The 16080-nt window shown below is 33.4% G+C and overlaps 2 pseudogenes; both read right to left on the bottom strand.

Annotated features, from left to right (window-relative positions):
* Nucleotides 1–1751: 1751 nt before the first annotated feature.
* Nucleotides 1752–4373, bottom strand: LOC120173537 (annotated as a pseudogene).
* Nucleotides 4374–6378: 2005 nt separating this feature from the next.
* LOC120173538 lies at nucleotides 6379–8782 on the bottom strand (annotated as a pseudogene).
* Nucleotides 8783–16080: the final 7298 nt, after the last annotated feature.

Here is a 16080-nt window from a genome sequence, read left to right as displayed (position 1 = left end):
ACTCGACTCAAAAAATAATATAATTATCCTTATATATTTATGGATAATTGTAATATATCCTTCTATTATATTTTTTCAATTAGATACTTATTTCAAATAATACAAATAAAATATATATATTTGTATCAAGTCGAGTATGAGTTTTTACTTATAAATCAGGTTGTTTCTGGGTCGGATGAATCTGAGTCAGATGAAAAGATAGAATGGTAATATCATATTCACATGACTAAAAATCTATATCTAACCCCAATCTGTGTACATCTCTACATTGACACTGATAATTGGAAAGTTTTAAAAAGATAAAGAGAATTTTGTCACCTTTTGCATTTTTGATTAAAAAAAAAGTGATTTGTTTATTCATAACAAGTTTTGAATCAAAAGCTTGTCAGTATGCAAACGTCTGGCTTGAAGGTCGACGTTAAATGACAAATGAAGAGGTTGAAGGCTTTGGCTATACCAACAAGTTTGAATTCAAATATCTATTGTATTTCCCATAGACAAGAGCCTTTGAATACGCAAACACAACGTGAATAGGGTATCTCACTGCCCAGGAAGCTTCCAATCAACAACGATACACATGAAAAACCCACATTTCTTATGCCACACCAACAGCTAAACGACAGCGCTTTTGAGTGATTGAGTTCAGGTTTTAGTCTAATATTATATGTTAATGTGTGCACGAATCCTCCTCTCGTCACCATTGTTATAGGTCATTATCGATTTTCATTATTTTAATTTTGGATCATTTTTTAATTTAGTTTTATATATTTTCGGGAGTAAAAGATTATAATAAAAATTAATTTAATATTATTATCGCACTTGGAAAATCTATTTTAAAGGTTTGATTTTTTTTAAAATGTTTTACAACCATGCATGTTTGCATCCGTGAGAATTATGTTACTGGGACCAAGGATGATATTTAAGTAAAATCCTTTTAATAATAATGTTTCTAAAACTTGAATAGTTTAATTTAAATGTTTGAGAGAAAAAGTTCACCGTCAACCCTTCTGACCACTCGAACAATAATGAGTACTGTCCATGGTAGGAGCAAATTGTAAGACAACTGACGTCACCATTGCTTGTTGGATTGCAACACCAATTCGAACCCGTCATCACTATTATTTGGGTTGAATTTTTAATTAAGTTGAGTTTTGTTCAAAAACTTGAGTTACTCTAATCTTGTTTTATAATATAAATTTTATTTAAAATCTTTTTGAGTAGAATCGAATTTATAAAACACGAGTCAAATTGTTTAAGATTCTGTTTAAATTTAAGTATAAAAATTTATAAAGCTACGATACTTAATGACTTCAATTTAAATAATTTTCTATAACTATATACAATATACATATATATTTCTTTTATATTTTTCATATGTGATGTGCATATATCATGTAAAATTGAGAGACTTCAAAACCAATCTATTAATTATTAAACATTTCGAGTTATTCAACTTCTTTTTATAACTCGAACTTTATTTAAATTATTTTTAAATCTAGTGAAATTATGAGTGGATTCGATTTTCCCAAGGCATATCCCTATTATGATCAGACTTAAGCATCGGAAAACGTCGTGACATACAAACTCCGATACCCCACGAACTTGACTAGTCCAAAAACTTTGGGCCGCCAAGTTGATATTTTGGTTGAACAAATCCAGAAAGAAGGGCGTGTAATGCTGCCCCCAAGTAATCAATGAGTTCATCCTGCCAATTTGAATAAACAAATTCATTCAAGTTACATTTTCTTTTTCCCTAGCACGAGCTATATCCGAATTCCAAAGTTTTGATATTTACACAAGCAAATGCCAATCAAAAACAATTTATCTAATCAAGACTCGCATCACCTGTGCTGTATCCTGCATATTGAGCAATCTGGGAAGCAATTTCAGAGATCCAGTTCAGTGCAGTTCCACAAAAGAGTTCCCAAAACCAGAGATCTAATGCAAGGACCCAAAAAAAGATGAGTAATGCCAATGTCTGGTAACGATTCAATGGCCACCCGGAAACTTCCGCCATTTGTCTTCAAAAACGGAAGGGAACTGCTCTGGAAATCTTGTTTCGTAATGGACCAAGCCGTTACCCATTGTACCCGGAAAGGAACCAGGTCGAATTCCTCTTTTAAGCGTCTCCCTAGGTCCGGCATGTGGCCACCCCCATATAGTATCGCTATCTTATTATTACCATCATCAATCACTCGTCTCAATGCTTCCATAGCAGCCCTGTTCCTCTCACCGATGATAACCGATCTCTCTTCCACATCAGCAGTCACTTGTGTGAACCTACACAAATAATATTTGTCTCTTTCAACAATTCTTGTCACATGATATATATGAACTTTATGTTCAATTCAGAACTACCCAAATACACAAAAGCATAGCTACCAACATCCAAAGCACAGAAATGCGAAAACGACTCCCAAGTTCAGAAAATAAGTTTCCTTGTAAAACAAGTGAGGTCTATCATCGCATTTCCAACCAATTGTAAATCCCATATAATATAAAATATTTTTTCCAAAACTTACTCGGAGGTTAGTCTTTTTGCAAGGAAAACCTTCATGGCTGCACCAAAGTCGAGCCTTGATAAAGCTTCTAGCTCTGGATAATCAGATGCCTGGCTTCCCACATCGGCACAAACACCACTGATAATGAGAAAACCTACAAGTGGCATAGGTAGCACACGAGAGGCCCATATAAGCTTGGATCTCCAAGGATCAAGGTCCTCTGGGACTGAAGCAGTCTGAACTAAAGCTTTTGTCGATTTAAGGGTCATATCGCGTGCAAATGTGAAGAAGCTTTCACCTTTTTCAAGCTGGATAAAATAGTATTTGAAACATTAGACGTATAAGCATGATGATAAAGCTGACCTCAGATTTCACATCATAAATGCATCCAACAATGTTATCTTACCTGAAGTAACTTGAAGGTGTCGTAGTCAAGATCTGCATGGTACCAATTATCAGCCTGGTAATCAAGACAATCTAATTGGAAATCAAGCATAAGTATCCGAGCCATCTGCCGCTGAATGCATCCCAAAATATTGAAACATCGTGACCGTGAACTTTTGAGTCTTTTTGCCGCAGAAGGGTTCCTTCTATTTTCCAAGCTCTCTCTGCTGGCTACCATCTCATAAAGAACACAATCATATGGTGCAAGCTCCTTCTGAAGGGTTTCAAAGTACCTGCAGCCAAGATTAGTCATTCAACCAATTCAACTAGAAAACTCCATGCAAGCATACATAGTAAAGTTGCTACAAGTAACCGGACATTTTTGCGATGCTCGCACAAACTCAACCCATTTTACTCCCAAAAAGGTTCTGATTGAAATATTAAGAAGAAAAATAACCTAATCTTTAACACACTTCCATCATTCCTTACGTAGGAAAGCCAAACCAAAACCCAGATTTTCATCAGCGGAGTTACATTCTTTCAGTGCCATTTTCAGTCCTTGGAGCACACAGAGAGTCATGCTTATCTACAACCAAAACCTATTGCTTCACTGCAAAAGTGCATTCATACAGGGTTACAGACTCACACACAGCCCAGATGATGCTCAACTTCACTCATTCTTTTTTTTTCCTTGAAATAGAACATCATTCAGTTTAATTCATTAGCATACAAATAATTTACCAGACATTTCCAGCTAGATTTCTGCTCAGCCTTCATAAAGAATTCATTCAATTATCATGTCTTCAAATTACGATATTACACTGTTTTTTGGAAAATAAACTACAATCAGATAACCAAGGAACAACCCAGCATTCAAAATACATTACCACGAACAAAAAAAATATAAATTACTTGTAATCTCATAAAAATTCTACGTTTGAATTAGCCTAACATACTCTGTATCCGCTATATGGATTGTTGAGACCAAATCAACCTGAAACATCAATTAACAGAAAAAGCCCCACAATTAGAACCCAGCAAACTGAATCGTCTTTAGATCATTCACAATTCAGAATCAAAGCTCGAGCGGTTGTAGAAATACCCGAAGAAAAGGAGAAAGAATAGACCAAGGGAACCTCTTACGATAACCGACAATAGCCGTCTGCAACTCGCCGCTACCGCTTCGACTCCCTCTCTTGAATCTCATGAAATCCGCTATCGAATTGCCGTTAAAAAACTGCTCCGGCGGCCCATCTTCAACGGTCGAGGAACAACCCAAGGGCTTTAACGACGGGTATTTGAGATGCTTTGAGAATCTGGGATTGGGTTTAAAGAGCTTAAATGTTACGGGCCAAAAAGATGTAGAATTGGAAGATGGATCGAGGTTTGAAGTCGAAGGAAATGAAGATGTGGATGAGACAAGTGAGAGCGAACTCGAAACCATAGTTTCCCGGGTGTGAGAATAAGGGAAAAAGATAAGGATTGGGCTTCCACTCAATAAAAATAACCTGCTCCATAGTTTTTTTTTTTTTTTGGGGGGGGAGATATTTTGCTCCGAGTTTCTTGGAGGAAACTGAAACCACCTATTCTCAATTATTCGGACAAGGAGGTCAAGGAACAATTGATTAACAACTCAACCAAATGTAAGCATCTAATGGGACAAGGGTGAGAAAATTAGATTCCACTCTAAAAAGTTTCGAATTTTAAGTTGTTTGAATTATTTGGTTCAGATTTTGAACTTAATCGAATTTAACTTTATAAAATTCAAATTTATAAAATATGTTATTGAGCATTTAAATTCGAGATATTTTCAAGTTCTAGTCAAGTTGAAATTTGATTTACAGTCGGAAACACAAACCCAGACACATAGAACAAGAGATGCTGGAAATGAAATTTATTACTGCACTGTTAAAACAAATGAATACTACTATGACATGAAGAATGTCCCCTTAAGGAAAAGAATAGTTACGTCTGAGTTGATCAATGTTTACAACAATGGAATGAATTAAAGCTGTCAACACACATTTTTATCCTTTTAGAATTTAAACTCTTAAAGATAGGATAGAATTTTTTTAGGATTCAAAAAATAGGATAGAGTTCTACTATTATTTAAATTCCTAAAGATAGGATCCACAAGCACTATAAATAGTCATTGTAACTCACCATTGTAACACACGATTTATACACAAAACATAGAGGAAAGCACGGGAAGATACAAAGGCAAAGCTATTGTAAAGGATTCGAAAAGGAAATAAAAGGTAGCATTTTCTTTTTTCTTTCTTTTGCATGTGCACGTTATTTTTCTTGAGATTTGGTTCGAATAACCCAAAACGTGGGTTGCGCCGATGACCAAAATGGGTGGGGTTTCAAAGTTTCGAACCTAGATCTACCCCGAGGCTTATTTTTAAAAACCAGATTGATTTTCGGTTAAAGGAGGGAAAGAGCTTTTTAAAAAATCTATATTAGTCCCTTTATTTATTATATGGATATTTATTCATTTATTTTTATTATTCATGTTATTATTATATATATATATATTAAATTATTTTCATTTGATTTTTTACTATATTTTATTATTATTATATATATATTTCTTTAATATTTACTTATAAGTCTAATATTACTATATATATATTAAATTATCTTTATCTAGTCGTATATTTTTTATACTTTTAATAGTTTATTTATATACATATTATTAAATATATATATTCTTAATTATTTTTATTTGATTATTTCTTTATTTATGTAATATATCTTATAACTTATATATTTATTATGTTTATTATTTTCGTTTTTTTTATTCATTATTATTATATTATTATTTTTTTTTAAAAACTTTGTGTCTTTATCATTATCATTATTAAACATTATATTATATACTACTAACTTAGAGGGCCCATTTTTTATCTTATTTCTTACTAGAGCCCCCCATTTTCGGTGAATTGGGAGGGTAGCTTTTCTATTTTTAAGTATTTGGTGTACATATATAGCTTATTTATTTTATTATACTTTGATATATATATATTTTATTTTTTTCCTTTTTCAAATATTACTATATATAATTATTACTTTACTATTTTTTCTTATCTTACTTATTTTATTTATTTTATTTTTCCCTTGTATCTTATTTGTTTTCTTTACCTTGTTTATCTAACATATTTCTCGATTTTTTTTCAAATCAATCAAGGGTAAGTAATTAGGATCGAAACTTTACCTTTTAATTTAACTTGTTATTTTTCTTAATTAAGACAACTGGAAATTACGTAGTACCGAAAGGGCGGTTCAAGGGTGCTAATCCTTCCTTGACCGTAACCGACTCCCGAACCCGACATATTTCTGGTAAGATGCAGATCAGGTAAGAAATAGGGTATCCGATCAACCCATTTATTTTTAAATAAATGATCGGTGGCGACTCCAATCCACATTTTTCAAGTCGAAGCCCAATTCCAAAGCCCAACCGAAAGACGGTTGCGACAAAAGCAAAGCAAAATGAAATGCAAGTTCTTCAAAGCATAAGCTACATGGTCATATAGAACGATAAAAGACATTCATGTATTGAGAGACCCGGTATCAATGCGAGAGAAGCTGAATGCCTGCTTCTAGATCTTCCAAGGTTATTGTGCACAGTTCATCGGCATCTATACAATCGAAACTGAGCCGAAGATCAATGTTCTCCCTAGCATTAACTAGCATCGGATCGACTAAACCTCCGTTCATCTCCTTACGCTGCTTTTCTGTTGTCTCTCTCTCTATTAGTCTTGCTATAGCATCTAAACTGCAAGAACTATCCAACTTAAATCCATACAACAAACTCTGCTCTGTTTGATTATTCATCTTGATATGGAGTATGTTGGCTAGGTCTGAGGAGTTGAAATCACTAAAGTGAAAAAATTTCGTCACCCTTCGGCAGAATCCTTCATTAGAAGCAATTACACGCTTCATTGGTTCGCTATATCCAGCGAATATGACTACAATTTTTCCGGTGTCCATTACGGACATGATCTCTTCTAAAGCCTCCAATCCATAGTCTTTATCATCTGATTTTTGCATAGGTATTAACCTATATGCTTCATCAACAAAAAGAATTCCACCCTCAGCTTCTTGGATCTGAGGATGATCAGTCCATAGTTCATCAGAAAAAAATAAAAATAAAAATCAAGCGAAAGATTGAAAAAAATAAAACCATGAAGAACAAGGAAACCTTTCTCCTTGTTTTTGGCCCTGTGTGCCCAACAAATTCACCAACCAAATCTGTCCTTTGAACTTCTGTTACCATGTCAGTAGGTAGAATTCCAACCATGTGAAGCAATTTCCCAAGAACACGAGCAACCATGGTCTTACCTTTTAAGACCAAACATAAGAAGTGTAAAACTACAGGTTTTATGGAATGTTTGCTAAAAAATGGTAATCAATTTTGAGCCATACGATCCAATTGCATTTACCTGTTCCAGGATTACCCAGGAATGCCATATGAGGAGGTCTTCTAATGCCAACTTTCAACCCAAGAGCCCTGCGCCTTTCATCCAAAAGCATCCCCTTTGCCCATTTCCGAAGCTGTACTTTGAGCTCCTGCAATCCCACGATATTTGACAGCTCTTTCTCAAGTTCGTCCATCTTAGCCTTGGCCTCACTGCATGCTTCTAGTGCTCTTCTCTTCGCTGCTCTTCAAGATGCCTAAGTAATAATTCCTGTAACTTCTCACTTCCAGGGCCTTTGGAGAGATGTTTATAGGAGTCATACCTCCTGCAGGTCAAAAGGGGTATCAACTACCATGAGTTGGTAATAAAAGATAAAACAAACATTAAGAAATCCACAAAGTAATACAATGAATACTACATCATCCTCGGCACTACAATCAGCATTGTACTCAAGTAATGTCTTGACAGTGCATGGTTGTCAGATCGAATTGAGTCCCAAACAGCTAGGTGTAAACGGTGTCATTCCATTCTGCATAAATAACATGGATGAAGAAAATCCTCAATAGAAGTCGAATTCTGCCATGCTATTCTAATAAAAAAAACATAATGCTGAAAGGAAAATAAGGAGCTGAGAAAATCATTAGCTTTGGCTTCAATGAAAGCACCATGAGCGAGAAGCAACCGCACAGCTTCATTACATCCGTTCTTGGCTGCCATATGCAATGGGGTCTCACCGTACTGCAAATAAAAGAACAGACAGAACTTAGAGGAGGAATCCAAAAGGTCCAAATCAAGGAGCACCATTAGATTTCAGAACAAAAATTAACTGATAAATACCGTTAACCTTTTCTGTACATACCATATTTGGCTTCCAATTCAACTTTCTCAGACCCTTGCCAGTCGAGCAAAAGTTAACTATCTGGTCTCTGTCATTTCCAGCAGCAACATGCAGCGGTGTCTGTGCTATCTGCATTGAGCCAACTGGAAATTAATAATCTAAGAATACGATGGAATAGGTTCCATACACATATCTGATACATGTATATGATAAACATGAAATTCAACATCTCTAATTCTTTAGGACTTTTAGCAAAGTAGTTCACATTTGTATGAATTATGAATGAATCATTAGCTCATACATAGTTGCCCATGAGCTGATTCCCATGGAATAGCTTCAATAACCCATTTCTAGCCAAGTAAATTCCCCGGATCTAAATAGTCCACTACACCCACAATTCCAAATCAGCTATCTTTGATTGATCCAAACTAACGACCTAAAATTTCACCATAAAATGCAATGAATTATAAAAAATAAATGAAGCTCAAAGGAATGGACTTACAACAGGGTTTCTCTCGTTGAGAAGAAAAGGCTTGTCATGAAGAGCTTTTGGAGACCAGCAAGATCCCCAGACTGAACCAACCCATGAACCGTGATGGGCTTGACAGATCTTGACCGTGATCCTGACGCCTTTGCATCCTTTCCAAAAGAAATAAAGATAATTTCTTTCCTCTCTGCCAAGTCAAAGAAAGAAGAAAGACGAAGACAGAGGAAATGAAATGAAGAGTAAAACCAAGGGGAACTATTTCGTGCTTTACAGAGGGATAGATCGGCCCCGAATCCGACTCGCGCGCCCTGAATCTAACACTGTTTTTTTAGCACTTCCTTTTGTATATTCTCTTTGGCGTTCGTAAAGTTTCCCAAATTTTGTGGTTTGGATTTGGGCCACTGGGGACCTTTACTCTACTGTGGGCGGCGGAGCTTCCCAGTTGCCACCGTCCACCAGATGGCCACCTATTTTAAAGCTGTCAACAATCAACCACTCAAATTCCTTCATGAAACAATAGAGTTAATTCCATAAAAATGCCCCAAGTATCATTTTCCTTCATGAAACAATAGAGTTAATTCCATAAAAATGCCCCAAGTATCATTTTAATTCTAAAATTCGTCCTTATTAAAACATCCTAATCCAGCTCATACAATATAAATATTACATCAACATGTCGTTTCTTCTACTTAAACTAGGTATCTCCTCTGTTTGATTTGGTTTTTTTAATAAAATTTAATTGAATCGTATCATACTTTTTTTTTAATATAATCGAATCAAATGACATAAAAACTAAAATTTTTATCAGATTTGATTCAATTTAATTGTTCATATTTTTCAAACTTAACTGAATGCAAACATTCAAGTTTAAGTTCACAAACAATAATGTTATTAGTTTTAAATTTCTTATAATTTAAATTTAGTTTGGATTGTTGTTTTCTTTGTTTTAGTTGGTTTGATTCGAAATAAATAAATTTTACATTGAAAAGATCAAATCTCAACCAAATTGTGATGTCTAAACCGAATTGAAACTAAACTGCATAGTTCGGTTCAAATCTTCTTCTTCTTTTATTTTATTTTAAAGCTCACTTTATTTGCTCTAACGACCAACACATAAGAAGTGTAGTATTCCTTAAATTTATTTGTCATATCTTTTTAATTATTATTTTACTAGTTTCATGAGTATTGTATTTAATCCTTTTATAAATTTATTTATCGATACTTATGTATTAATTTATATGATTTTTTTATTAAAATTTTATAAATATCCAAAGTTTTATAACTTTTTGTCCAGATCTTAATTGCCCATACCTTAAGTAGACGCATATTTATATTTTGATTCATATATTTAAATATATTATATATTAATTCGGAGCTAACATTTTATGCTCAAGCTAATAATTAAGGTAATGTCAGGATTTAATTAATATGATAATAATACCTTAAGAATTAATTGAAATATTTTAAAGTTTAATGACTAAATTAAAATTTGGGACAGTGTGATTAACCCAAATAATCATTTATCCTTTAATTCCTTACTGTTTCTATTTAGGGGTGAGCATTCGATCGAGTCGAGTCAAAGAATTTCGAGTTATTCGAGTTGACGAGTCGTATTTTACAACCCGAATTAACTTGAAAATTTTTCGAGCCGAGTCGAGTTTAAGAATTTCAAATCGAGATATTCGAGTTTCTATACTAATTTTATCATAATTATTTACAGTATTATGTCAAGAATTTGTTCCAATTCTTTGACTTTCTCTAACCATGTAATATATATATATATATATATATATATTCTATTCTTTTCACACTGTAATCTTATTTAATATATTAAATGTAATCTAAAATTATGAAATATATTTCTAATATTATATTTTAAAGAAAGTATTTTAAGGGTAAAATATTGATGAGAGTATAAAGGAGTTAAGTAATTGATGGGAATAAATAATTTGTAAACAGTTGTAGTCAAAAGAGTAAATTGAGTAAAATGCAAAGTTAAAGGACTAAATAAAGAGAGAGAGAGTACATTTTTAATTAAAAAAAGTAACAATTGAAGCCACATAGGTATTCTATTGTAGTATATGAGCATGTAGTTCAAAATTGATAAAAGCCGGACTTAAAATAAATAATGAATTGAAGAAATAAGGAAATTAAGAAAAATTAGGGGACTGCATTGAAAAATAAAAAATTATTATCAAAAATATGAATTGAAAGTACACATGTATTCTACAATGGTTTAGGAGCATGTGATTAAAATTTGATAAAAAAAACAAGACTTAAAATGAAGGAGGAATTGAAGAAATCATGAAATTAGGAACTAAATCGTAAAACTGTCAAAATATTTAGTAAATTTTTTTATTTTTTGAGTAACTTGAATTCCAAAATTTCAACTCGACTCAAACTCAAAAATAAAATTGATAATTCAAATTGACTTGAATAAATCGACTTGAATAACTTAAAATTAAAAAAATCGATTTTTTAATCGAATTTTGCTAAACCATATTTCAATTAAATACTAGCTCAATGTTCAGTTTTGATGAGCTGTACTTCAGCTTATCTTCAATAAGGGCACGTGTCGTTAGTGTAATTGTTGGAAATAATAATTGGGTAAAAAATAAACAGCAAACTCATTTTATGCATAATTACCCTGATATTATAAGTTAATGCATATATTTCATGGATATTGTCATTTACCATATTATACATAATTTACCCCCATTTTATATCCTGATATTGTAATTTACCCCATCTTTCATGAAGAATGGATTAATTTATGCATATATTTCATTAACATCATTGAATTTTTGGTACATAAAGAATGTGTTTGGTTCAATTTATGTATTTTTTATGTTGCAAAATCATAGTAAGGTATTTGTTACGTTGGTGGAGTTTTATTTATAAGAAATTATTAGATAGATTTTCATCGTGTAATTTATGGTTTAAACCAATGAAATTTACTGATTTTACATTTTGTTAAAATGAACTTTTATTTATTTCTTTGGTATAAATAAAAAGATACAAATCAAACGATCTCGATTGTCGCAGTCGTCTTTCGGTTGAGCTCGGAATTGGGTTTCGACTTGAATTGATTGGGTTAGAGTCGTCACCGATCATTTTAAAACAATATTTAGGTAGATCGGATACCATCTTACCTGATCTGCGTTTTACCAGAAATGTATCAGGTTCGAGAGTCGGTTACGGTCAAGGAAGGATTAGCACCTTTGAACCGCCCTTTCGGTACCAATTAATTTGTCGGTTGTCTTTAATTACGAAAATTAAAAATTTAAATAGAAATTAAAAAACCCGATTCAAATTACTTACATTTGATCGATTTGAACGAAGACCCTTAAAAAGATAGAAATATTAGATTTGTAATGAAGTGTAGGATCGAATTAAGATAGAGTGCATAAATATGAAAATAATAAACAAAACAAAAAAAAAACAAAGAGAAAATAATAATAAAATAAATGAAGATAAAAAACAAAATAATTAACATGGTAAAATAAATAAAAACAAAACAAAATGAATAAAAATAAAATAAAAATATAGAGAAAAAATGGATAAAAACAAAAATACAAATAAAACGAAAAGTAAATATATATATATATATATATATATATATATATGATGTTAGGTAAAAAGAAAAGAATAGAATAATATAATATAATATAAAGAGAAAAAAATAATAAAATAATAATAAAATAAGATATTATCTAACGGGAAGAAATTGAGTAAGGAAAAGAAAAAGTGGGGAAGGGGGACCTAGCTAAGACTAATAATGCATGTGGTAATATATATATATATATAATATAATAATATTTAAAAAAAGGAAAAATAAATATATACATATCAGAATATTAATAAAGCAACTAAGTAAATAAAATATTCGGTTGGTAGAGCATAAGGTTCTTAACCTTGAGATCGTGGGATCAAGTCTCATAGAAGGCATTTCATAATTTAGAGGTCTCCTACGGAAGTTGCTTTCAACATAGTGTTGGGGGCAACCTACTATCTTACCTCCCCCTTACCCCATTACATATGGGAACAATGGATAACCATTTAAGTAAATAAAATATATATACATAAATAAAACAACAACAAAAATAAAAACAAATAGAAACAAAATAATAAAAATAATAAAAAATCCAAAATAATAAATAATAAATATATAAATATATAAATATATAAAAATAGATATATAAAAAATATAATAATAATTAATCAAAGGGGATAAATTAGAAGAAAAAAAAATTAAAGGCCAATTTAAAAAATATTCGAGGTTTAATCCCAATTTTAAATGTTTAATCGAATATACGGGTCGGGTCGGTCTGGCTTTAGTATAAAAGCCAAAAATTTTAAATGTTTTAATCGAATATACGGGTCGGGTCGGTCTTGGGCTTTAGTATAAAAGCCAAAAAAAAATTAAACATGCTCATTTCTCTTTTCAACTCAAATTGAACCCCCTTTTCTCTCATTTTCTCTGGTATGTTCTTCTAAGCGAAGAACACAGGCCCCAGTTCCCAGAAATCGACCCTCGACCACCCCGCTCTGCCTCGCCGCCGGCGTCGATCCACCGATCATCGGTGACAAAACACAAAAAGATAAGCTTTTTCCGAAAACTTTTAACCCCCTCGTTCCAAAAATAAATTTTGTTTTTGCAAAGTGGCCTCAAGGGAGGCTAGATATGGGCTTTAAAGCCTCGAACCTTCCCCTAGAGTTCATCGACCGAACCTCCTTGGAGATTTTTTTGGGTTTCCTGGGCCACTTGTTTCTGCTGGGCTTTTGGGATGTTTATTTGTAAACAGGCTATATGTTTGGGTCTGTCATAATGTAATGAAAAATAAATAAATAAATTATGATATGTTTATAATATGTAATGTAATACCCATACACCATATATTATAAATAATTAACATGTAAATTAACATGCAAAAGCCATATGGACGAAAATGAGTGTCTACAGCTGCCCCTCTTTGTCCTTTTTCGTGACAAAGATAAAAAGACACAAATTTTCGTTTGGTGGAGTTTACAATTGAATCTGATAGTTTAATTAAGGATAACTCCCTGTTGAATTGAGTTTCGGATGGCTCATCCGTCGCGAAGTCAAGTCCATCTTGAAATGATATCAGTGACATATAACTTTTCTTGACTTAAGCTATGTCGCCGAAAAACAGTTTCTTTTCACTAAGGCACGGCTAACCCAAGTCTTCTTCTCGACTTGAAAACCTCGACTGCAACTGGACAATAGGGTGATTAATGTGTCATCGAGCTGAACGGAATCGAACTCAACAATTTTGCTGTAAATTTTGATATGCCTTTGAGCTGAGTGTAATCGAACTCGAAGGTCTTTTGTTGGCAGATAACCCTTCTCGACTTAAGATATGCTGCAAATGAAACGCCTTGGAGCTGAGCGTAGTCGAATTTGAAGGATTTTGGTTAGCAGATAACCCTTCTAGCCTTGAGTTATGTTGCAAATGATGTGCCTTGGAGTTGAGCGTAGTCGAACTCGAAGGTCTTCTGGTGGTAGATAGCCCTTCTAGCCTTGAGTTATGCTACAAATGATGTGCCTTGGAGTTGAGCGTAGTCGAACTCGAAGGTATTTGGTTAGTAGATAACCCTTCTAGCCTTGAGTTATACTGCAAATGATGTGTCTTGGAACTGAGCGTTAGTCAAACTCGAAGGTCTTTTAGTGGCAGATAGCCCTTCTAGCCTTGAGTTATGCTGCAAATGATGTGCCTTGGAGCTGAGCATAGTCAAACTCGAAGGTCTTTTGGTGGCAGATAACCCTTCTAGCCTTGAGTTATGCTGTAAATGATGTGTCTTGGAGCTAAGCATAGTAGAACTCGAAGGTCTTTGGATGGCAGATAACCTTTCTAGCCCTGAGTTATGCTGCAAATGAAGACGATATCCTTCGTTGTGAAGTTGAAATTGTGGAGGGCCCCTTCGTTGTGAAGTTGAGCCTTGAATTGGATATCCTTCGCCGTGAAGTTGAAATCCAATGTACGTTGCGTTGTTTCGAGGCCAATATCCTTCGTTGTGAAGTTAAAATTGGCTCTGAATGAAACTGGGAAGCTCATTTTTCGTGAAGTTGAGCTTTGAACTGGATATCATTCGTCGTGAAGTTAAAATCCAATCTTGTGTAGATGGGCACAATATCCTTCGCCGTGAAGTTGAAATCATGGATTTGTGGGCACGATATCCTCTGTCATGGAGATTGAAATCGTAGATGGCCCCTTCGTCGTGAAGTTGAGCCTTGACTTGAATATCCTTCGTCGTGAAGTTGAAATCCAACTATTGTATGTTGCTTTGAGTTGGATATCCTTCGTCGTGAAGTTGAAATCCAATCTCGAGAAAGTTGATTTTGAGTTGGATATCCTCCGCCGTGGAGTTGAAATCCAATTTCAAACAAATTGTGTCACTTCGAGTTCAATATCCTTCGCTGTGAAGTTGAAATTGACTCTGAACGAGACTCAGAAAGTTGTTTTGTCGTAAGACATTCGCCCCTTCACTGTGAGGTCGAGTAACCCCATCAACTTTTGAATGTGCTTTTGAATCGAGTATATTTCGTCTTGAAGTTGAAACTTGACTCAAAAAGCTGCAAAAAAATATGTATGCTAAAAATGATAAATGTGATGCTCTTAAGTATGTCTAAGATGCATGCATGAATTAATTCTGTTTTATCCCTTTGATAGAGCCTCATTTTTGTCTGCTGGTCTTGTCCTTGGAATCGACCATGCCCCATTTTCTTCTCAGGTTATTGGTAATGTCACAAGTTCTATATGATCTCTCGGACTGATTGTTTTGTGAAATGCTTGAAATTTGGCATTGTTCGTTCTTTCTTCAATGGAGGTAAAATGAGCCTTAACACATTCCAGGACCTTTCACATTTGAGACTGTCATGTTTGAAAATGTTTTTTCCTTTTTCTTATTCAGGAGGGGAAAATGATATGAAAATAGAAGAATTATGTAAAACATTGCCCCTTAATTCAGGCTCGCAATCAAATCGAATCAAATTATAAACATGAGTTCAAAGAATATTAAAGGAATTAATAGCTCTTTTAATTCTTTCAAAGTTATAACTCTTTGACAAATGTTCAAATGGATGAGTAGGCTTTAGGTTTGCCTCCTTTCTAAGGTTTCGGCCACCCAAAATGTCATTTTTTAAAACATCACAACAATGCTTTTTTTTGGCTGGCATTTAATTGGATGTGACAAAATGACGCAACTAGCATTATCAATTACTAGACTTTCTATTTTCGGTTCTCTGAAATCTTCCATTTGTTCAAGTTTTTGTAAGCTCCTCTAACAAGGTAGTGCAGAAATATTGGTCTAAAAATGAAATTCTTGAGTGTTCGTGTGAATTTGACTATAACAGGTGTTCCTTAACTCCCTTAGTTCATTTTTACCGAAAATCCTTATTTAAATTTGCCATTGTCTGGCTAGCTGAAT

Source organism: Hibiscus syriacus, unplaced genomic scaffold, assembly GCF_006381635.1.
Source record: "Hibiscus syriacus cultivar Baekdansim isolate YM2019G1 unplaced genomic scaffold, ASM638163v2 tig00111954_pilon, whole genome shotgun sequence".
Taxonomy (NCBI): domain Eukaryota; kingdom Viridiplantae; phylum Streptophyta; class Magnoliopsida; order Malvales; family Malvaceae; genus Hibiscus; species Hibiscus syriacus.
The sequence above is the reverse complement of the archived record's forward strand: the minus strand, read 5'-3'. Positions and strand labels throughout refer to the sequence as shown.